The following is a 22,673-nucleotide window of genomic DNA, read 5'->3' as shown; positions in this document are numbered from 1 at the left end:
TGGACCGGTACCAGTCCACGGCCCGGGGGTTGGGGACCACTGGTGTAGGGTATAATTTCCTCAATTGTTTTGGCAGAAGCCATTATAGATGAGTCCACAGCCAGCCAGCCCCAGATACGGGACCAAGCCCAGCCCAGAACCCCTGATCCCCACCAACTGTGAGCTATTTACATGTTCAATATTGCAAGTCTCTGAAGTTCAGTAGTTGTTCTGCAGCATCATTAGGACAATAGATCATTGATACACTCTCTTATGCCTGATTTTAATATAAAGAGTCTTAGAGTCTCGCCATTTAGAATTTTGTTATTTGTTAATTTTTGGTGGATAGTCTTTATCATGTCTAAGTAAAAATGAAACCAGAAAATAATTAAGGGTTTTGAAATTAAAAAAAAAAATGGTTGAATATATTCTTTTGAATTGGTGTTTGGGTTTCTTTGGATATATTCCCAGAAGTGGAATTCCTGGGTCATAAAGGCAGCTCCATTTTCACTTTTTTGAAGAAACTTCATCCTGATTTCCATAGTGGCTGCACCAATCTGCATTCCCACCAACAGTGCACAACGGTTCCCTTTTCTCCATATTCTCGCCAACACTTGCTTATTTGTTAATTTATTGAGACTTGACTTGGGGTGGTGAACATACTATGCAATATACAGATGATGTATTATAGAATTATGCACCTGAAACCTATATAATTTTATTAACCAATGTCACTCCAATTAATTCAATAAAATTTAAAAAAATGGCTGAAATTTACAAGTGCACTTGTATTGTTACAATTGCTATTTTCCTTTCATTAATCTATTGATGAGACAAATTATTTTGCTAGATTTCTTGATTTTTAACCGTGTGTATAATCTAGGGATGGGTCTTTCTTGGTCATAGTGTATTATTCTTTTCAGATGCCTCTCAGTTTTAGTTGGTAATATTTTATTTAAAAGTTTGCACTTTATGTGTATAAGTAAAATTGGTTCATGTTTTCTTGTCTGTATTTTGTTTATAAGGTTTGGAATAAAGATTATATTGGCTTTAAAAAATGATTTGGGAACTTTCAAAATTGATCAAGGAGCCCAAATATTAAAAAAGACATAAATATTTGAAAAAGATAAGCCATGCAATCTAACAAATTTGTGCATAGAACTTGCATTAAAATATAACACTAATAAAATCTAAATTACAGGGCTGAAAAGAAAATTTAACTTACTTTAAAAAATAGATACTTTAATAGACTATAATCTTGAATCATAAGCAAATAAAACTGATATTACATAATAAAGCACTAACTAGTCAATCTTAATTACTTAAAAATTTTAGAATTATAAGCTATCTAGAACCAATGAAAAAGAGAATATTTAATTCCTACCCAAGCTCATGGAACACAGCTAAAGTTATATTCAGATAAAAACATATAGCTATGACTATGGTAGATTTGCGATTAAAAGACATAATAAATGAACATGGTATGTATACAAAAAAATTCCATGAAGAACAAAAGAATAAACCCAAAGTCTGAAGAAACTAATAAAGATAAATACTGAAATAAATAAAATGAAAAACAAAAATAGTAGAAAGAACAAATAAAATCAAAACTGGTTCTTTAATAAAATATATAACCATATCATGAGTATGATTAAGGAAAGAAGAGAGGAAAATATTGAGAAAAAAAACATGCAAAAAGATTAAAATAATGATAAGAAATTACTACATTGAATCCTACTTCAATGGATGTGAAAATCTAGAGGGAATGGCTTATTTCTTAACAAAATAAGAATTAACTAACCCGCCTGACCAGGCGGTGGCGCAGTGGATAGAGCATCGGACTGGGATGCGGAAGACCCATGTTTGAGACCCTGAGGTCGCCAGCTTGAGCACGGGCTCATCTGGTTTGAGCAAAGCTCACCAGCTTGGACCCAAGGTCGCTGGCTTGAGAAAGGGGTTACTTGGTCTGCTGAAGGCCTGTGGTCAAGGCACATATGAGAAAGCAATCATTGAACTACTAAGGTATCACAAAGAAAAACTGATGATTGATGCTTCTCATCTCTCTTCATTCCTGTCTGTCTGTTCCTATCTATCCCTCTTTCTGACTCTCTGTCTCTGTAAAAAAAAAAAAAAAAAAAAAAAAAAAAAAAAAAAAAAGAATTAACTAACCCAAGAGGAAGTAGAAAAATTTAATAAAAGGAGATTGAAACAGTGATTAAAATTCCATCATTTAAAAGGGAGGCGGGGAAGTATTAGGATTAGTTTTGCAGCTCGTTTCCAACTAACTCTTTTTTTTCTTCTTCTTTTCCAAAAGAGAGGAGAGGAGACAGAAAGACAGACTCCTGCATGCGCTCCAACCAGGATCCACCCAGCAACCTCCCTCTGTGGCCGATTCTCTGCCCATCTGGGGCTGTGTTCCCAACTGATCTATTTTTAGCACCTGAGGTGGAAGCTCCATGGAGCCATCCTCAGTGCCCAGGGCCTATGCTCTCGAACCAATCAAGCCATGGCTATGAGCCATGGCCCCACCCCAGATCTACTAAACCAGAAACTCTGGGGGTGAAGATCTAGGACAGGGGCCCCCAAACTTTTTACACAGGGGGCCAGTTCACTGTCCCTCAGACCGTTGGAGGGCCAGACTATAAAAAAACTATGAACAAATCCCCGTGCACACTGCATATATTTTAAAGTAAAAAAAACAAAACGGGAACAAATACAATATTTAAAATAAAGTACAAGTAAATTTAAATCAACAAACTGACCAGTATTTCAATGGGAACTATGCTCCTCTCACTGACCACCAATGAAAGAGGTGCCCCTTCCGGAAGTGCGGCAGGGGCCGGATAAATGGCCTCAGGGGGCCACATGCGGCCCATGGGCCGTAGTTTGGGGACCTCTGGTCTAGGAATTCAAGATGTTGATTCGAGTACATGCTGAAGTTTGAGAACCATTGCTGTAGATGCTGCTGGCATACGTTTATATACAAAAGGCTGTAAGTTACTTCATCTTCAGGAATGTCTCCTAAATTTATCTGTTTTTCTTTTTTTTCCCGAAGATCACAACCTATCTTCCAAACATTTTATACGGAACTGGCTCATACGAATCTTCCCTCCCACAAATTTTGTTATTGCATAACAAATATCTTCCATGTATAAACACATCCAGGCATTTACTTTGATGATTACCTGGAAAATCATTGCTATGAAGAGCCAGATAAGAATCAGCAGATAGACTATGGACTTTACATGGTAGTGCTGGGTGGGAATGTGTAAGCAGCAACAACGTGGTGTTGAGGTTTATGCTGGCCATAGAAGTCGCATGTACAAGATGATGTTATGGGTGATGGTGCATGTATCAGTATTAGTATCTGTTTATATATTAGTAGAAACAATAGGTGATAACTGATCTCAAACTAAGTTAGAAGTGACTGTTTGCAAGTTGCATTCTAGTTACAAAATAAGAAGTACATCCCCTGTAAGGGCAAACTGGTCACAGCGGGTTGGAAGCATTCTCATATGCTTTAATCATGAGATAAAGAGGTATGTAAAATGCACCCCACAAACCCCAGGCATTTCACATCCATTATATCATTTCCCATGATATCTACTGCGAAAAGTATTTATTCTAAGCTCCATTTTTCTAAAATGAGGACAGAAAGAGTACAAACATTCAGGAGCTTGTCCAAGGACACCCAGTTCCGTGCAGGATTCAAAATCAGGTTTGCCTTGCTCTAATCTTGCTTTGGCTTCTCCTACTAAACTTCTTGGAACTTTTTTCTAAGACCAAGTTGGCTCCCAAGAAATCTGAGTCTATCTCCTCCTCCGATGGACTAACTCCTTTAGAAAATGTCTTTTCCAACAGATACCATACTTCCTTCCTGGTTCATTTAGATGAGCTCGGAGTTAAAAGCGCTTCAATGATGCTTTTTGTTACGTTAGCCCACACACTAACAAATCATTACACATGCTTTATAAAAGAAATCATTTTAATATTAATAGCTGAGTCATTGGGGGATTAAGGGTTTGGGGTTTGCTTTGGCATACAGAAGGAATATTAGTTACCTGTAATTCTGGTTTTTGGGAGGCTCATAGCTGTAATAGATAACAGCTCCCTGAATCTAAATTTCCTGGCACATGACAGGCCTTGAGCTGGAAAGCTCCGATTTCCCTGCCTCTGACCACCCACGGGGAGGAGGCATGAAACTGTCAACAGTGTGGTCTCCTCTATAAAGCTCCCTGCCTCAGAAGTCTCTAATTCCTCACACTGAGTCGCAGTGCAGAGGCCAAGATGATTGGGTTGTCATAAATATAGACTCCCTGAGAACAGAAATAACCAACTGAGCAACAGAGAAAAAGCCTCCAAAACAGAAGAGCATAAGTTTTCTTAGCATTTGCCTGATCACAGCTGACTTAATGTGGACTCTAGGGATGGAGGTGGCTGAGTCACCAGAATTTCAAGGTGATCAGGGTAGCTGCTGGGCTTTGTTTTATCTAAGGCATAGCAAATGGTTTCACAACTGAGTAAAGAAAAAAAAGCTTTAGGTTTAAACCCTCTGCTATCAGTCCCTTTATTGCTCAAAGTCCTTGAATAGGCACATTACTCTAATTTTGTAGATCATCGCATATAACCTTGTAACTGGGTAGGTCTTCGGGAGCTGACAGAAACTCTAGAGATCTAAAGTCTGTCTGCATGCAAATAGCTTTCTTTTTCCTTTCCTGCACTAACTGACAAAATTTAGTAATCAATTAGGGAGGTGCATCACTTATTATGACCCAATTAATGACTTTAGCATATCTCGGTCTTAAAAAAAGTCACATTTTTAAAGCAAACCATGGCTATACACCAGGGGTCCCCAAACTATGGCCCATGGGCCACATGCAGCCCCCTGAGGCCATTTATCCGGCCCCCACCGCACTTCCAGAAGGAGCACCTCTTTCACTGGTGGTCAGTGAGAGGAGGAGCATAGTTCGCATTGAAATACTGGTCAGTTTGTTGATTTAAATTTACTTGTTCTTTATTTAAATATTGTATTTGTTCCCGTTTTGTTTTTTTACTTTAAAATAAGATATGTGCAGTGTGCATAGGGATTTGTTCATAGTTTTTTTTTTTATAGTCCGGCCCTCCAACGGTCTGAGGGACAGTGTACTGGCCCCCTGTGTAAAAAGTTTGGGGACCCCTGCTATACACCATTCTCTTTTTCCTTATAATAAAGAATCAAAATCTTCTATGAGAGTTCTAGGCTGTTTTTATAAATTCAACCAACAATAAATGATGAACTATTAATGTTGCTTTATTAGTTGGCAGTAATTTGTGATTAAACTAGACAAGTATATATTCATTGATATTGGCAAGCAATTTTTGATATCCTACATTGTGCCATATGTATGCTGAATACTAGCTGAAACCATGAATTATTTTTACATTCACTAAAGAGAAATAACATGATAATGTTTGAGTTAAAGTTTATTTGATCGAAACATAAAAATATATGATCATTGCAGGAAAAATTAAAAATACAGATGAGTATGAGAAAACAATGACTAGTACTGAAACTATCCACATCTTTCAACTCATATTTTCTTTCTACTTTTTCTTTGCATCTGTTTTATATATAGTTGAATTTATACTACAAATTCCAATTTTTATCATTTCCACCTAACATTATAACCTAACCATTTTCCTATGTTATAATCTCTTTCTAAGTAGTACTTTTAATGACTTAAAATAGTTCACTATATAAATATAACAACATATATTTAAATTCTCCTACTGATTTGATTGATTTTCAAATAAAAATAATGCCACAAATAACATTTCTGTGTCATAATCTGTCTCTCAATTCTGGCTTATTTCTTTAGAAAAAAATTTCACATGTATTCCAGAAGATTCTCAAATTACTGCTTCAAACAATATGAACATTTGGTGGGTTCTTGATACAACTGCAAATGTTACGTCCCACATTGTTTGCTTAAAGGACCCTTCGCAAATTTCCCTATGACTTCGTCTATAAAGTTTTTACTGGATTCCAGCTGCCTTGAGTTAAGTATAAAATATTGTCTCCAGAGTTTCCAGACCACTTGCCAATGATCTGAGGTTCCACAGCCCATTGTAGTTAAGTTAGAACTATGAGTATATATTGGAGACCACTAGGGAAAAAAAAAGGGAGGTTGAGTTTGGAAGTTGTAGGCTATACATTTTTAGGAAGGCCAGGGAAGGGAGGCTTGGTAGGACTGTAAAGGGACCATTGAACTGAGTGAGATAGCAAGGAGATAGATACTAATAATGATAATATAAAGAATAATAATAAAATTTTCACAGACATAGACATACCTATATGAAAGTGCTGGCTTTAGAATTTGGGGTTCTATGAAAGCATTAGGGAGCCTTAGGGTCCAGGATTAGGGTGTTACAGAGACAATAATCTCTGCTTCACTTAGAAGTCCTAGAATATAAAATCACATTGGATACACAATATCCTTAGTTTTTGAAAGATAGAGCAGAGCAAATAATCTAATTAGGCAGAAACTATTCTGTTATCTAATTGGGCAGAAACCATTCTGGAGTGAATGAAATCTTTGTTACAAAGCCCGAATAGAGAAAAATAAATTTGAGGCATGTGGTTTTTGTTAAAAAGAAGAATAGTTAACTTTTATTAATAAATAAATTATACTTCTTGGTCTTTTGTATATATGTGTACTTACAACTCTATACCTACACCTTAAAACTCTCATTCATCTTTTAATTCACCATAGTGTAACTATTTGCTCAGGGTAAAAATTCAATAAATATTTGCTACATTTTAATTGTATATATGGTTTCTTTCTACAAGATATCAGAGTTGGGAATATTCCATGTCTTTGAAGTGAAATCTATCTGTGTTTATGGAATAGGTTCATGTCTCTCTTTTGCGTTTGTGCCTCTATCAACTAAACATTCTAGAATTTTCCTTCCTAAGGAGGAAGGAAATTAACTGTCCATTGTATTTGCCATTTAATTTCCATGTCCTAGGTATTCAGGCCCCAAACAGAACCTCTGCACTTGCTGTTGTCTTTGTCTGGGAGGGTTGCTTGTCTCCTCTTTCCTGCTGGCTCCGCCCCCTGGGCCAGGTGCAACTGGAATGCTACTTCATCAGGGAGACCATTCAGACTGCACAACTAATGGTGCTTCTACCTGCCTGCACCTACCCTTTTTCCTTATTTTCTCTCCTGGCCCCTCAGCCTTTTTCTAGCATGCATCCTAATTTAAAATCATTTCACTTATTTTTGTATTTTAAAAACTTTAGTAGTTTTCAAAATTTAGAACTCAGAATGAGAAATGTTTTCCATTGATTCACGCCCTCACACAGACAACCGTTTGATGAAAAAACACGCTTAAGGATGGGAGAATGAAGTCTAGTTTCTTCATTCTATTCTAGTTTGTTCATTAAAGAAACAATCACACGATGGTTTGTATCCCACTCTATTGACCTTAGAATCCATTAATAGGGTACAGCCCCAAATCGGAAATATTGGGCTATTTGCTCTGTTTCCCCCTGCCTCTAAAGAATATAAGCTCCATGAGGTCAGCGAGTATATATTTGTCTTATTCACTAGTTTAGAGTCAACACTAATGTTTTTGGAACAAATCAATACATTTAAAAAATAAATACATCGATGAACAGTCTTATTAAAGTTGTTTTCCTTAGTTTGGCGTACATGTGCTCGTAAGTAAAATAATTGTCTTAGTGGTTCCTCATTTCATTTTCCAATAAAATGATTTTCAGGATCCAAGCTAACGTTCAGGGACCCAACAGGCATTTCACGGAAGAGACCAACATCACTGACTTGAGTAGCAACTCACAGAATTTGAAAATACACTTGAAGACCAGAATTTATATCTGAACTTTTGATAATTTGTAGGATGCATTATAAAATTGCTCTTTAAATAAACCAGAAAACTCCACTCCCTTATTTAGTGCTGCTTTGGGTGGCAAAGGAGCCAGTAAACAAACAGGTAAAAAAGGAGGCTAAGAAGGAAGACAAAGGAAAGGCTTCCCTTACACAGCTTTCCAAACGCTATTGAGCGCCTGGGCAGAGGGCTGGGCCAGCACCCCTACATGGACGCTCAGGATCACATTTCTACTTGACCTACAGAAAGCTTTTCCATGTGCTTATTAAAAATCTCCCCTTTGTCAATCTGATACCCAGTCACGCCATTACTGTTTGATCTTTGTGAACGAAGGAAAAATATTCTGTCCACAGTAACAGATTTTTCATGTGATTTAAAATTTGTTGTCTACCTACAAGAATTTCCATGGTAGGAAACTCTCCATAACCTCTGCCTTTCAGAAATGAAATGATGTACTTTCACTTCCTTTCTTGAAATGGAAAGCAAAAACGGAGAAGACCTTCTTGTATTCAAAATCTTTTTTTTTTTTTAATATGTAACTATTTCTTGGGAAATGGTAGTGACCATTCATTTGTTCTTGAGCAGAGCTGCACCGAATTTAGTGTCCATCGGATCATGGAGTGGGCTTTCTTGAACACAGATTGCTGGCTCCTCTGCTGAGAGTTTCTGTCTCCATAGGTGCTGGTGGGGGCCACAGAGTTCCTATTTCTAGTTAGTTTTCAGGTGATGCTGATGTTCCCTGTCTGAGCACCACTTTTTGAGACCCACTGCTCTGAAATAGTGGTTCTCAACTGGGAGCAATTTTGTGCCCCCGTGGACATCTGGCAATATCTGGGGACATGTTTAATTGTCACAATTGAGTTTGTGTGTGGGGTCTCTACTGGCATCTAGTGGGTAGTTTAGGGATGCTGCTAGTATGCTACAGTGCGCAGGGTAAATGCGCACAACAAAGAATTATCCAACCCCAAGTATCAGTAGTGCCAAGGTTGAGAAATCTTGCTTTAAAGGAACTCTTTCTCATGCAAGCACATTGTTTAATATGAGTTTAAATTACAGGTAAAACAAGAGCTACTCATTGCAGAAGACTTCACCTAAAGTGGGATGATGTCACAGAAATTAAATTAATTGGGTAGTGTCTCAAGCACATATCTACTGTCATCTATTTCTGTGTCGGTTTGTTCCTCCCACATTCTCATGTCCATTAAGCCTATAAAACACCACAAAGTCCAGACATTTACTCATCCAAAATGCAAATGAGGACCCCTGGATGACTGAAGAGGGACGTGAAGGCAGCAGACAGGAATACACATTTTTACACCCCAAGGGACTGCAATAACCTTGTCCAAGACAAATAAGATTATGGACACACCTTGACTGTGGAAAATGTAAGTGCCGGGTATCACAAAACAATGGAGTTGGAAAGGGCATTACTATTATCTGGTAGACTCAATATTTCCCTTTAACATTATTTGGCACCATGACAAGGGCTTAGGAGTTAATGATTGTCTTAGGTACCTGTTGATCTTTCTTCTCTATTTTTGTAGACTCTGCCAGCTATCTGTTTTCAGAATTTCCAGAGCTCACACCACAATGAAAACCTGCTCTCAGAAAAAAAATAATAAAAAGATATCTCACTATCAGGTGTGACTTCTCTCCATCTTCTCCCAACCTGTCTGTCACAGCTGAGACCCTATTTAGAAAATAGTGCTCTGGGAGAGGTTGCCCGTGTGAAAATGAATAACTAGTTTTGCTTTTTTCTCATTCGCCTCTGTATTATCCAGTCTATCCCCATGTCTTATGGATTCTTCTTTCTAAATCTCTCTTCAGGATGTCTCCTAATCATTTTTACCTTTATATTGGTTTCTACCAACCTCCTTTCACTGCTGGATCATAGAACAACCTTTCCACTAACCTGCCAATCTCTGGACTTGCCCCCTCTTCTTATTGTACCCAGAGTGAGCTCTCTAAGACACACATCAAATCATGTCATCCCGCTGCTTACAACCTTTCATTTGCTACTAACAGGTCCAAAGACCTTGTGATGACGTCTAAGGCTTTCCAGACCCAGGCCACTGCCTTCCTTACTGCTGATATTGTGGTCCTCTTCTCCCTACTCCCTCGACCTCCCCATCATGTTGCAGTCATCTTGAACTTTTCTGGTTTGCATGAGAGTGTCATGCTCTCCCCTTAATAATATCCCTTTGCTTGTGCTGTTTCCACTGCCAAGAATACCTGAATACTTGAGCTCCTGTGCTCTGCCCCTCATCCACTGTTACTTCGGGTCTCAGGTGAAACGGCACTTCCCCCGGAAAGGTTTTCTTGACCTCCTAAGTCAGAGTTAGGTGCCCCACCCTTGTGTTCACCTGGCATCTTGTAAAACTCCTCATTGTTGTGGTGATCTTCTGTTGTAAGTGTCTTCGTCCCCCAGTAGTCTGAAAACACTAAGAAGGTGGGATTTCCATGCCATTTTTTTTCCCATGCCATTATAGTTCCTGTACCTAGCACAGGACTTGGCGCGTAGTAAATATTGACTGCACTTCTTGCTGGGAATTTAATTTTTTTCTTTTTTGTATTTTTCTGAAGCTGGAAACGGGAGAGACAGTCAGACAGACTCCCGCATGCGCCCGACCGGGATCCACCCGGCACGCCCACCAGGGGCGACGCTCTGCCCACCAGGGGGCGATGCTCTGCCCCTCCGGGGCGTCGCTCTGTTGTGACCAGAGCCACTCTAGCGCCTGGGGCAGAGGCCAAGGAGCCATCCCCAGCAACCGGGCCATCTTTGCTCCAATGGAGCCTTGGCTGTGGGAGGGGAAGAGAGAGACAGAGAGGGAGGAGGGGGAGGGGTGGAGAAGCAAATGGGCGCTTCTCCTATGTGCCCTGGCCGGGAATCGAACCCGGGTCCCCCGCACGCCAGGCCGACGCTCTACCGCTGAGCCAACCAGCCAGGGCCTCTTGCTGGGAATTTAATAAAATCTATTATCCTCTGAGAGAATTTAATGAAGCTGGTGGGAAGATAAATACTGAGATACAAAAGGAGCCTTTCCTGGGGAAGGGGGAGAGTGGTCCTTGACATGAAACCATGCTGCTGACATTTTCCTACTTACATGCCCACATCTGTGTGGCAGAATCACTGCACGACTGAGCTCTCCTGCTAATTCTGAGAGCTGGTCTCCTGACAGAGCCTTCGGCAACGTTCACATTCTTTTCTCTCTATTGTACATCTCAGTAGAGGAAAGCGTCCTAGGACGGCAGTGTGGCTGGACCATGGCGAGCGAAGGGGAGAAGAATGGGGGTGGAATCAGTGATGCCACCTCCGACAGGGCCGAGGAGGCCATGGGGAGGGGCAAAGACTTTATTTTTAGCCCAATGGGAAATCTTTAAAGAGTTCAGATCGTGGTAGTGCCTCCATCACTCCAGCTGCTCTGTGGGAAAGAGATTCGAGGACAGTCCAAAAGTGAAAAGTGAGAGAGGCCAGTTAATAGACCACTGAAGCATGTCAGAGGGATGATGGTGGCTTGACCCTGGAGGATGGCCATGTGAAATGGTGGGAGTGCGCAGACGCAAGATATATTTTGGAGGCAGAAGATATAGGAATTGCTGAGAGTTTGGATTTGGGGTGAGGAAAAGAGAAAGCAAGTATGATTTCTAGGTACTGTATTTGGATTGAACAACCAGATTAACGATGCTGCAATTTACAAACAGTTCCCGGGATACGAACGAGATAGCTCCCGTAGGTTTGTACTTAAGATGCATTTGTATATAAGTTAGAACAGCGACATTTACCTATTAAATGCAGCTTAGACAGATGTTTGTCTTATAACGCTTCTGTGCATATATAAATCTTAAACATTTTCAAGCCTACAGAATCTATCCCGTTCGTAACCCGCGGACTGCCTGTCCTGAGATGGGAAGGCAGATACTCCTACTGATTTTCAAGGCTCCGCTCAGTTCTCACCTCCTCCACAAAGGCTGTCATCACCTTCACCACAACCTTCTTGCTTTCCTCTCAATAACTCTGGAAATCATTGCCCCACCACTTTTTCTTTGAGGACTTTATGTGCTGAACTCCCCAATCTGGCTGGTGCACAAGCAATGCGTGGGCCAGAACTTCGGAGTGGTAGGTCCTCCACACAGCTTTGCTGCTTGGTGAATTAAGTACAGTTCACATTGCAGTGAATGCTCTGGGCTTGCTCCCTGATGTTGTCAGCTACTAAGAATACCCTGTTACCCATAGGGCTGAATGTTCATATCTTCCGGTTCACACTCCAATTGGACATTTTAGGAAGCCCAATACCGAAAACCTTTGAAAACTATGTTCCTTTCTAGAGTCTTAATGCCAGGCATTTAACTTCTATTATACATACATATATATATATATATATATATATATATATATATATATATATATATATATTCTATGATTATTTAGTATTACTCCTTTTCATTTAATAAATAGTTACTGTTCTTTCCCATTATTAAGTATTACCTTAAAATGCAACCTCATTTCCTCTTCTATTAAATAGAAATTCAAGATAGGTTTCTCTTCATTGAAAACACTTTGAATTATTTCAACTACATTTCATTCTTTGCAATATTCATTCACACTTTGATTAGAGTGCTTTAAAACACTTTAAGGTACCATAATAATACCTGTCAATTCATTTTTAAAAGTTTTAGAAAATACATAAGTCTGGTGTATATTTGGAGTTAGACATTATTTTTTTGCAAGGACTTCCCACATGAAGCTAGAATACTCTCTATAGTTTTCTTAACAGTTAAAAAAGGAACATAATTATGAAAAACATATGCAGAAGTAGAAATTAGGCTTTGCCTTGTTTTTCCTTTAAACTTGTGGTCTTTGAGAATTACTTAGAAAAGTTAATTTTGTTCATCATCTACTCTAGTACTGCGATAGGCATTTTAGATACCCTTTGTCATTGGACTAGCCCAACCACCTTGCGACAGGTTTTACCTCCATCGTCTGATACACAGCTAGAAGCAGCAGGACCTGCACCAGATTCAGGTCTTGGTGAGTCTAAAGCCCACACGACCATTCATTAGGCACTAGTGATGGGGAAGTGTATTCTCTCATGAAAAATCCAGTTCCAATGTAGCAATTATCAAACCATTTGAGAATTCTTTCTTAAATCAAGCCAAACTCTGACATTTCCATTCACTGTCAGCCCTACCATCTAAAACAAAAGTTTTTGTTTTTTTTTACATGGATATCTCAAAGTTCTATGAAATCCATGCTATTATGTGCTAATTTTGCATTTGTATAAATGCACTTTCTGGGGAAGAGTCTATGATTCTATCTTATTTTTTTTTTCAGATTGTCAAAGGGGTCTGTTATGTCTCCAAAGGATAAAACCCTTTTTTACCTAAAGAAATACAGAACAAGTAGTCTCCTTCCTCCACACTTCAGTCCTTTTACTTGAAAATAGCTGTAACCACTTCTGCATTCTTTTCTTCCCCAGATCGAACACTCCCAGTTCTTTCCACTTTTCTCGTGCCATACGGCTCATCTCCAAAGCCTCAGTGTCCATGGAACACTTTCTGGTTGTGTCCTCAAGTGTGGCACTTGAAGGGAACTCAATGTCCCTCCAAGCATGGCACTGGGAACGAACCCATTACAATTTTCTATTTATATATCCATTCAGTATTTTACTTAAAGACAGAAAAACAACTCATTTTCCTTTTACCAGTTTTCTCAACATTTTTAAACTTTAAAAAACACATCAATAGAATCTATCTCCCTTTATATCATCCTCCTTCCCCATTCCACCCTCGGCCCCAACCAAAATGACTCCTGAAGTCCAGGAGTTATATTTTCTTTGCCTTGTCTTTTAACTCCAATTCATTTACATGAGAAACACTGGAAAAAGTTGGTATAATCTCACCCTTAGGAATAATACATGAGAATCTTAAGAAAAGCTGGCAATATGGACAGGTCTTGACCTGACATTAATTGTTACCAAATAAATCTACTTGAGCCTTCACGCAGAGAAGCATCAGGGGTGGTTCGACACTTACCCTGCGGTCCTACGGGCTTTCAGGGTCTGCTGACATCTCCACACCCTCAGCGTGAGCTTGTCCTACTCTACTTCCGAGTCAGGTAGAATAAAAACTATCTAAGCAAATAAACTGTTTGACTGCTTGGAACCCAAAGCCACGTGCTGCACTTACGTGGCTGAGCGATCCCAATTATACGTGCTTGAAATGCACCTTAGATGCCTGTGTTGACGGACGCAGGGCTGACGTCATGATTGTATGGATTTGACCACATAACACACTTCCCAGACAAACGGCTCCCAACTCCGGGCTGCTCTCTGCAGCTGGGATTCCACACCATGCCTCCCAGGCTGCTGCTACCAGAAGCCAGTCTTACAGCAGGAAGATGAGCAAAGCTTGTGGTAACCGAAACCCCTAGTGAAACAAGACTCCCATAACACCAGGAGGCTGCCTGGACAGCTAACACCTGACATGTTACCTTATCCACCTCTACAGGCTCTGGGCGATTAGAACTTTGACTCCTCTCCCAACTCCAGTTCGCCTCCACCCAGCCTGATCATCAGAACTGCAAAAAAAAAAAAAAAAAAATGAAACAGCTCACTCCACTAATTATGCTGCTTACAAGCAGGAAAGAGGACAGGCATAATCTGCCTTGGTATCAAGCTTATGGTTCCCAAACAGTTGAAGTTTCTTTGGCTTTGAAGCCATCAAAGTTCAGCTTGAGAGGGCTTTAACAATTTTTGTTTTTATTTATTTATTTTTTTTAAAGAAAGGCATTATTCTGAAAATGCGCCAAATAGCGATGCTTGTCTGCTGCCCAGGTACCCAAGCAATGAATTTAATTTGCTTTATTGCATTCCTCAGATAGCATGTTCCTGCAGGTGTGTCAGGTCTGGAAGCTGTGTGCATGCCAAGGCAGTGCCCCCCTAAATGAAATCTTACCTAAGCCTGACAAATTATCTCCGAATGGCAATCGTCTCGATGGGCTGTTACAGAGCCGTGAAAATAACTGCTGGTGAACCACAGAAATAAAAGCTGCTGCTCAGATACAGTACTTCAGACAGCCCCAGTCCCCGTGGGGCTTTTGACAGTGACATTGTACCATGAGATTTCTTCAGGGTATTGACACATTTTCTTTTCTTTTCCACTCCCATCCTTTCTGCCCTCTTTTTCTCCCTCCCTCGCGGTCTCCCTCTCTTCCTTTCAGCAGATGTCATTTTCCTTTTTTCTCCTCCCTCTTCCCATGTCTTCCTCCTTCCCTCCAGTTTGCTCATCCCTGTCTGTCCCTTAGGTTCTGGGTGTCCTCATCCTGCACGCTATAGTTCAGATTCCATTTTTTTATTGTGAACTCATCTGATACTCCTAAATTCCAGACACACTAAACTGCTAACTTTTACCTTCTCTTGGACTGTAGCAATCAGGATGGTTTATCATCTCTCTCCTCCATTTAACAATCCTTGATAGTGTCCCACTGGGTACAAGATTAAAACTTTAACTCTGCAGCCTGTACACAAGACCCTCTGGTCTAGCCCGGACCCCTGCACTGCCTCCATCCTACCTCCCACGCTCACCTTCTCTGCGGCACACCTGAACGCAGCCCACCCCACGCACACCTCACACCTCCAAACAAGCTGTGCCTCCTCCCAGCTCCGTTCCCTCCTGTCTCCTCCTTTTCTCAAAAGGCTGAGCCTGTCTGTGATGGTCAAGCCCTTCTCTCACTTCCTCAGGCAAAGTTACCTCCCTCTTCAGGTTGACACTGCATTACAGACATATTTTTCTGTCTCCTTAAATAGGTGAAGAGGCCCCGGGGCAAAGGTGTTGCTGACTCACCCACCAGGCAGTTGCTCAATAAATGTCTGTGGAATGAACTTCGTTTCTCTGAGTTTCTGCTGGATATTTCATGCGAGTGAAGAAGCAGCACAGCGAAGTGCTTACAAGAATAAATGTAGCTTCAAGTCCCATCTGTGAGTTGGGCAAGTGACCTAACCTCTTGGTACCTCAGTTTACCCATCTGTAAAATGGAAATAATATCATTCAACTCTAGTGTGGTTGTGAGGCTTAAGTGAGTTGCTATGTGTAATGTAGTTAGAATACTGCCTGGAAAATGGAAAGCCATATATGCTACAGGAGTGTTTTGTTTGTTTGTTTGGTGACAGAGACAGAGAGAGAGACAGGGACAGGCAGACAGGAAGGGAGAGAGATGGGAAGCATCGATTGTGGCATCTTAGTTGTTCACTGTTTGCTTTCTCATATGTGTCTTGACTGGGGAGCTACAGCTGAGCCAGTGACCCCTTGCTCAAGTCAGCGGTCATGAGGTCATGTCTATGATCCCATGCTCAAGCTGATGAACCCGTGCTCAAGCTGGCAACCTCGGGGTTTCGAACCTGGGTCCTCTGCATCCCAGTCCGATGCTCTATGCACTGTGCCACCGCCTGGTCAGGCAAGAGTGTTTAAATATTGATATAACGGAGATAATTCTGATACTCTATGGCTGTCTCAGCTGTGTTTGAGGAAGTATGTTCTGGACATTATCAGGACGGATTTGATGTGAGAGAGTAGTCCTTTATTACGGTCGTAAATGTTGCCTCACTCCTCCAATCAGAGGGATTACCTGAGGTGGATTTAATGGAGGGCGCACCTGGTGCCCGCCCCAGGCCCCAACTTCTGAAGGGCTTTGCAAAAACTCCAACTTTACACTTTTTTTTCTAATATAAGGTGCCCAATATTTTCTCCTGCACCTGGGGTCTCAACCGACCTTAATTCACTTCTGGGGATAACCACTAACAGGAAGAGTAAAACTCCATTTTATAAGAAAACTAAAACTGTCTTAGGCTACACTCAGGGCTATGACATGAGCTGGCTGGGTCTGGAAGGCAGATAAAAAACAACAACAACCAGTTAAGAAAATACAATTCTTAGACTATCATATATGAGAGAGTACACACTGGTTGCCAACTATTTAATAGAAAAAGCGCTTGTGTCCAGATAAGAAGTTAGAAAGAAGTCTCCCATGATGCAATTTAATATGAAAAGATGAGCAGAATTCAAAACTCAGAGACAAGAGCCAAAGGGAAGCCTTGATTCCTTTTGCCTGGAGATAAACCGAGACGGAGAGTCGCTAGGCTGAAATTCTGCGGAGCATAGCAAAGCGCACCCTGAGCAGTCTGCAGTCTGGCCCTGCGCACACCCTGGCTTTACCCATTGCCCGTGCTCCTCGGTACAAGGCTTCTGCTCCAGTTGCCCTGGCAACCCGGAGACGACCTGGAGACGCCTCCACGCTGAGGCATCACAGCTGCCCTGCCTGGGATGCTCCCCCTCTGCTTCCGGTACCACTTACTCAGGTTATCGTTCTTCCTGGGAAAGCTTTCCTGTGCTGGGCCTTTCCAAGCACTCTTGCCCTGAGTGCTTGTCAAAGCCCCCTGAGCATTTCCCAAAGCCCTTACATTGTATTACATTCGCATGCCCACTTTCTGTCTCCCCCACTAGATTGTAGGGTGTCCCTGCAGAGGAGGACTGTGCCTGGGTCCCCATTGCCTTCTCAACGCCTGGCACAGTGCCTGGAACGAAGCAGGTGCTCAGTAGGTGCTTATCGAGAAAAGCAGGCTGTCCTGTGTTGGCAGCAGCAAAGTCATTGCCAGGAGCCTGTGGCAGCGATGCTGGGTCTCCTCTCTGCACGGTTTGTCATAGCCATACTCTGGGGACAGTTCACATCTGACAAAGATGGAACGATTGCACGATCAGGCATTATGTCTCCGAGGAAGGAGAAATAGGATTTCTAAAAGGGTTTCACAACTATATTGCACATAGTATAGCCCGAGCCAAGAATTTAAAAGCTTCTTCATGAGCTTCGACAATTTTTATGACTCATTTATTTTAGGTGGAAATACCTATTAAAGCCACCGTGAGATACTACTGTATGCCCATCAGAAAGATGAAAATGAATGGATGGCATTGCCGAGCAGTGGGGAGGATATGGAGCATTTAGAACCCTCGTGCACTGCTGGTGGCAGTGTAAGTTTATACAGCTAAACTTTGGGACAGTGTTTGGAAGTTTCTAATAAAATTAAACATGTACTCAATACATGACCTAGCGTTTACACGCCTAGGTATATAACCAAGAGACATGTCTATGCTTACCAAAAGACAGCCTCAAACTGGAAACAACCGAAATGCATATTAACAGGAGAATAAGATGTAGTATATTCATAGAATCAATGCTGCTCAGCAATCAAAAGAATCAAATACGGATCTATGCCACAATATGAGTGAATATTGAGCAAAATATGTCAAACATAAACGAGTACATATTAGGTAATTTCTCGAACAATGAGTTCAAGAACAGGCAGCAATTCGAATCAATACTGATGGAAGTCAGAGGAGTAGTCATCTTTGGAGTAAGGGTTTGGTTCTCATTGTGGGGGAGAGGGGATATGAGGACACCTTCTAGAATGCTGGAAGTGTTTCTTTTTAGCTCCTTCTGAGTAGTGATTGCATGGGTGTACGCCTATATAAGAAACTCATCAAGTCTTACATACTTCAGCATATGAATGTTACACCTCACAGAAATGTTGTAAGTAGATAGGCTGATTCACTGATCAATTGAACATCAGAAGTCTAGATGAGTAGAAGGCACAAAACCCTTCACCATTCATATGAAACTAAGAGAACAGACCCTATAGAGCCTCTTTGGTTCAAGAAAAGAGATCATCACTGAGACAAGCCTAATAAACATCTCTGCTGAGCTGGCATGGTTGTGGAACAGAGCATTATGGTAATCTCACTTTGTCTAACAAGCAGAGCAAGGACGTGCCCTTCCCAGCAGCTCACACCTGCAGCACAACTCCCGTTTGGGGATGGACAAAGAAAGAGTTCAGCCGAACTCTCTATTATGGGATTTTTGCAACACAGACCTTCTCTCAGTCATCAACCTTGAAGTGAGTCATCTCCTTGGGGTCACACTATTTGAAAGTCATTTCATAAAAATAAAGTTATAAAAACTTAAAGTCACAATAAAGTCAAAACTCTCTGAAGAGTGCAAGCATACTAAAGGCAGGAAGGTCAAGTAGCCAGTTACTGAATTCTGTCCTCCCTCTCTGTGCATTGGGGGTCACCAAAGAGATTACAACAGGAAGAAACTAGCATAGACAATGAGAGAAAAAAGCCCCTCTCTTCAAGGTCTGGAGCAGAGCTTGTCTAAGCCAGTGGTTTTCAACCTTTTTACATTTGGGGACCAGTGAAAATAGGAGAATTATTTCAGGACCACTAAGGCAGAAATTACCCTGAGCATAAGCAAATTTGACTAAGATCACTGGGTCTAAAATCTTCATACAACATTGGGGTGGTTAACTTTTTTGAGGACTGCCATGAAATTTCTGGAGGACTGTGGTTGAAAAACACTGGTCTAAGCCACCGCTGCAGGTCCCCTCTCACCCCCACCTTCCTGGTCCCATTTCTCCCAAGAAGGCAGAATTGCAGGTCATCTTCCGGCAAGTAGAGCCTGGGACAAAAAATCAGCAGTAGAAGAAAAGACACAACTCTATAGTCCATCAATCATGACGAAGTGAATGACTACCCAGTCATATGCCCTTAATCCACTCCCATTATACCGGCTGAATAATAGCCCAACTGGTTATGTTAGTATGATGATCTAATACAGGGGTCGGGAACCTTTTTGGCTGAGAGAGCCATGAATGACACATATTTTAAAATGTAATTCCGTGAGAGCCATACAATGACCCGTTTACGTTAGGCATTATCCAATAAAAATTTGGTGTTGTCCCGGAGGACAGCTGTGATTGGTTCCAGCCACCAGCAACCATGAACATGAGCGGTAGGAAATGAATGGATTGTAATATATGAGAATGTTTTATATTTTTAACTTTATTATTATTATTATTAAAGGTTTGTCTGCGAGCCAGATGCAGCCATTAAAAGAGCCACATCTGGCTCGCAAGGATAGGTTCCCGATCCCTGATCTAATAGCATATACCTGGAGACTCTATTCATTCTTATACCCTATCAGAGAAAACTTTAGAGGTTTCTGGGCTTATGTGATGTTTTTTTACCGGGAGGAAGGTCTATAGTTTTCATCATATTCTTCTAAACCTAAGCCCCATGTGGCAGTTAAGGATTTGACATGTGGCGAGTTTGAAGTGAGACATGCTATATGTGTGAAATACATCCAGGATTTTGAAAACTTAGCATGAAAAAGGAAATGTAGAATATCTCAATCTTTATAATAGTACTTGTTGAAGTGGTATTTTGGATATTGTGTTATATAAAATGCAATGGCAAAGTAAATTTCATCTGTTGTTATTCCTTTTTTTGTGGTTATTAGAAAATTTAAAATTAGGTATATATATATGACCTGCATTTTGACTCAACATTAGATTTTTAGTGGACGTACTGGATTACAGTATTAAGGTAGAAAAAATAAAACTGTTTAGAAAGTTCATGACACATTACAACTATGAATATATTTTAAAGCATATTTATAAAGTAAAAAACTAGAGGTGAATCTGAAAAAAAATATGAACTTTTATAAAATACCGATTTAGAGAGAAGCAATGATAAAAATATAAACTTCACTTTGTCCTCTGACTCACTTAACCAGGAAAATAAACCGATGTTAGAAACTTAAACCTTTTGATCTTTTCAAATCAAAACCATAGTTTCCATAGGTTCAAACAGAGGATTTAAAAATGTTCCTGGGAAAAGTAGGTAAATGGGTTAAATATCTTCTTTCTGTTGTTGTTAATCTAATCGCCACACGCCAAATAACAAAGAGTTTATTGTATTTGCGTTGGGGCTGGTCCAGCTCCCACCTCTGCCTTATGACCCCTTATAGGGGTAATTAAGGTATGAAAGCCTTTTTCAGAGTGACTCCTGACCTCCTTTCTTTGCCTGGAGCTCCAGGTTGGAAGCTTCCGTCTTCTGGACTTCAGATCTCACCTCCTTTTCCTTTTGAACTGAAAGCTAACTGCTTCAGGGTATAGTTGCCCAGGTGCAAAGGAATATTATTGTACATTTCTTCCTCTTCTATTGTTATTATCAAGGTTTTGATTCGGCTAGAATATTCCACTGCGATCTTTTCCTTTCTATAGAAGCTTGTATCTTCTGTGGCTGAACAATCTGTGGGCACAGATTCGTGTTCTTGTTATTACACAGTCCTGCATCTAATCTCGTTACAGAAAAGCCCCAAACCTTTTCCTCTATCTCCTTTTTCTAATATCCTGCCACCTTTTGCAATGCAAACACCTTTGGGTGATATTTAGTGGGCTGGTCCCAGGTTGGTACAGATGAAACGCATGTGTGACTTTAGCCATAAACTGCCTTTCCTGGTGAGAATTGCACTCATGCTTACTTGTCACCCATTCACCCCACCAAAAACTTTTAGAAGAAATCCCATCGGTGTTCACGATTTCCATAAAATGATGCCATTCATGTGGATGAGCATTAAGTGGCCCACGATAAAGTTACCATGTTTTCCTTACCACGTTGACCTGTTCCAACAAACCCAGGCCCCAGGCGACCATAGTTCCTCAGCATATTTTGTTTGGGTTGTTTTCTTTCTGTGCTTCCTGGGCACAGCATTTCTGCCCTTTAAAATGGCAATTGCTCCCCAAGCCAAGTTAGGAGCTGTTAATGGCTCTGTTTTGTTTTCAAATGTTCTTGGCTGGCAACAACAATAATACTAGGCAGCTAAGCCATGTAGAGTTCAAGGGCACTGAGTATGGATTCAGCCTTCTTCCATTTTACTGCACTTAAGTATTACCTGGGGAGCTTGTTCAGGTGCAGATTCTGATTTACTAGGCCTAGAGATGGCCCTGAGATTCCACGTTTCTACCAAGCTCCCAGGTGGTGCCATGCTACCGGCTACAACCCACACTTGAAGTAGAAAAGGAGATCATCTTTACGATAGCTCCAATCTTCCAGTATTCTATAATTCTGGGTGAGCAGAAACCAATAGCTGACATAAGCAGGGCAGACACTCCTTAGGACCAGTGCTAGAATACTCCAGAAGTCACAGCACCAGCTGTAGAAATGTATATAAATAGGGGGATTTAGAAATTAAATGTGCGAGTCTATCACCAAAAACCATTTTAGAATCTTGCAGTAGATCACAGTTACTATCTACTAGTTCTTTCTAATGTATATTTAGCTACTTTATTCCTAAAATATCTCTACAAATGAGCCCTCTTCACACCCCAGCTGGGTCTCTGATAAAGCTGGGTACAAAACACATCTAAGTTTATTCAGTAACTTGTTACATAAAGCATCTATCTTTAATCCCTAGGCAAAGAAGGATCTTGCTAAATAAATATTTGCTACTAGATTTATCTGTTCTGTAAATACTAATGCTACCACATAAGTTTTGCTTAAAGTGGAACCTATCTTTCTCATTCCATATCTGATAAGTATAAAAAATAATTTATATTAATAGCAAGGACAATGACTCACAGATACATCATATCAATTGCTTTTCAATTCCAAGGATGTCTACCACCACCATATAGTTGATGCTGACCTTAAATTCTTTGGTCTAGGTAATTTCTTTTTTTTAATTTATTTTTATTTTATTTTATTTTATTTTTTGTATTTTTCTAAAGCTGGAAACGGGGAGAGACAGTCAGACAGACTCCCGCATGCGCCCGACCGGGATCCACCCGGCACGCCCACCAGGGGCGACGCTCTGCCCACCAGGGGTCGATGCTCTGCCCCTCCAGGGCGTCACTCTGCTGCGACCAGAGCCACTCTAGCGCCTGGGGCAGAGGCCAAGGAGCCATCCCCAGTGC

At 40.8% G+C, this 22,673-nt stretch overlaps 1 protein-coding gene across 12 annotated transcripts in view; it reads right to left on the bottom strand.

Annotated features, from left to right (window-relative positions):
• THRB (thyroid hormone receptor beta) overlaps positions 1-22,673 on the bottom strand; it is a 396,484-nt gene that overhangs the window by 189,112 nt on the left and 184,699 nt on the right. For 4 of the 12 annotated variants that reach the window (XM_066351977.1, XM_066351976.1, XM_066351980.1 and 1 more), the window contains exon 3: positions 14,357-14,443. The exons of the other annotated variants lie outside the window; for them this stretch is intronic. The gene's annotated coding sequence lies outside the window, so the exon portion shown is untranslated. The remainder of the gene's footprint in view (positions 1-14,356; positions 14,444-22,673) is intronic. 12 annotated transcript variants of the gene reach the window in all.

Source organism: Saccopteryx leptura, chromosome 10, assembly GCF_036850995.1.
Source record: "Saccopteryx leptura isolate mSacLep1 chromosome 10, mSacLep1_pri_phased_curated, whole genome shotgun sequence".
Lineage (NCBI taxonomy): Eukaryota > Metazoa > Chordata > Mammalia > Chiroptera > Emballonuridae > Saccopteryx > Saccopteryx leptura.
Note: the sequence above shows the minus strand (reverse complement) of the source record. Positions and strands in the feature narration are given on the sequence as shown.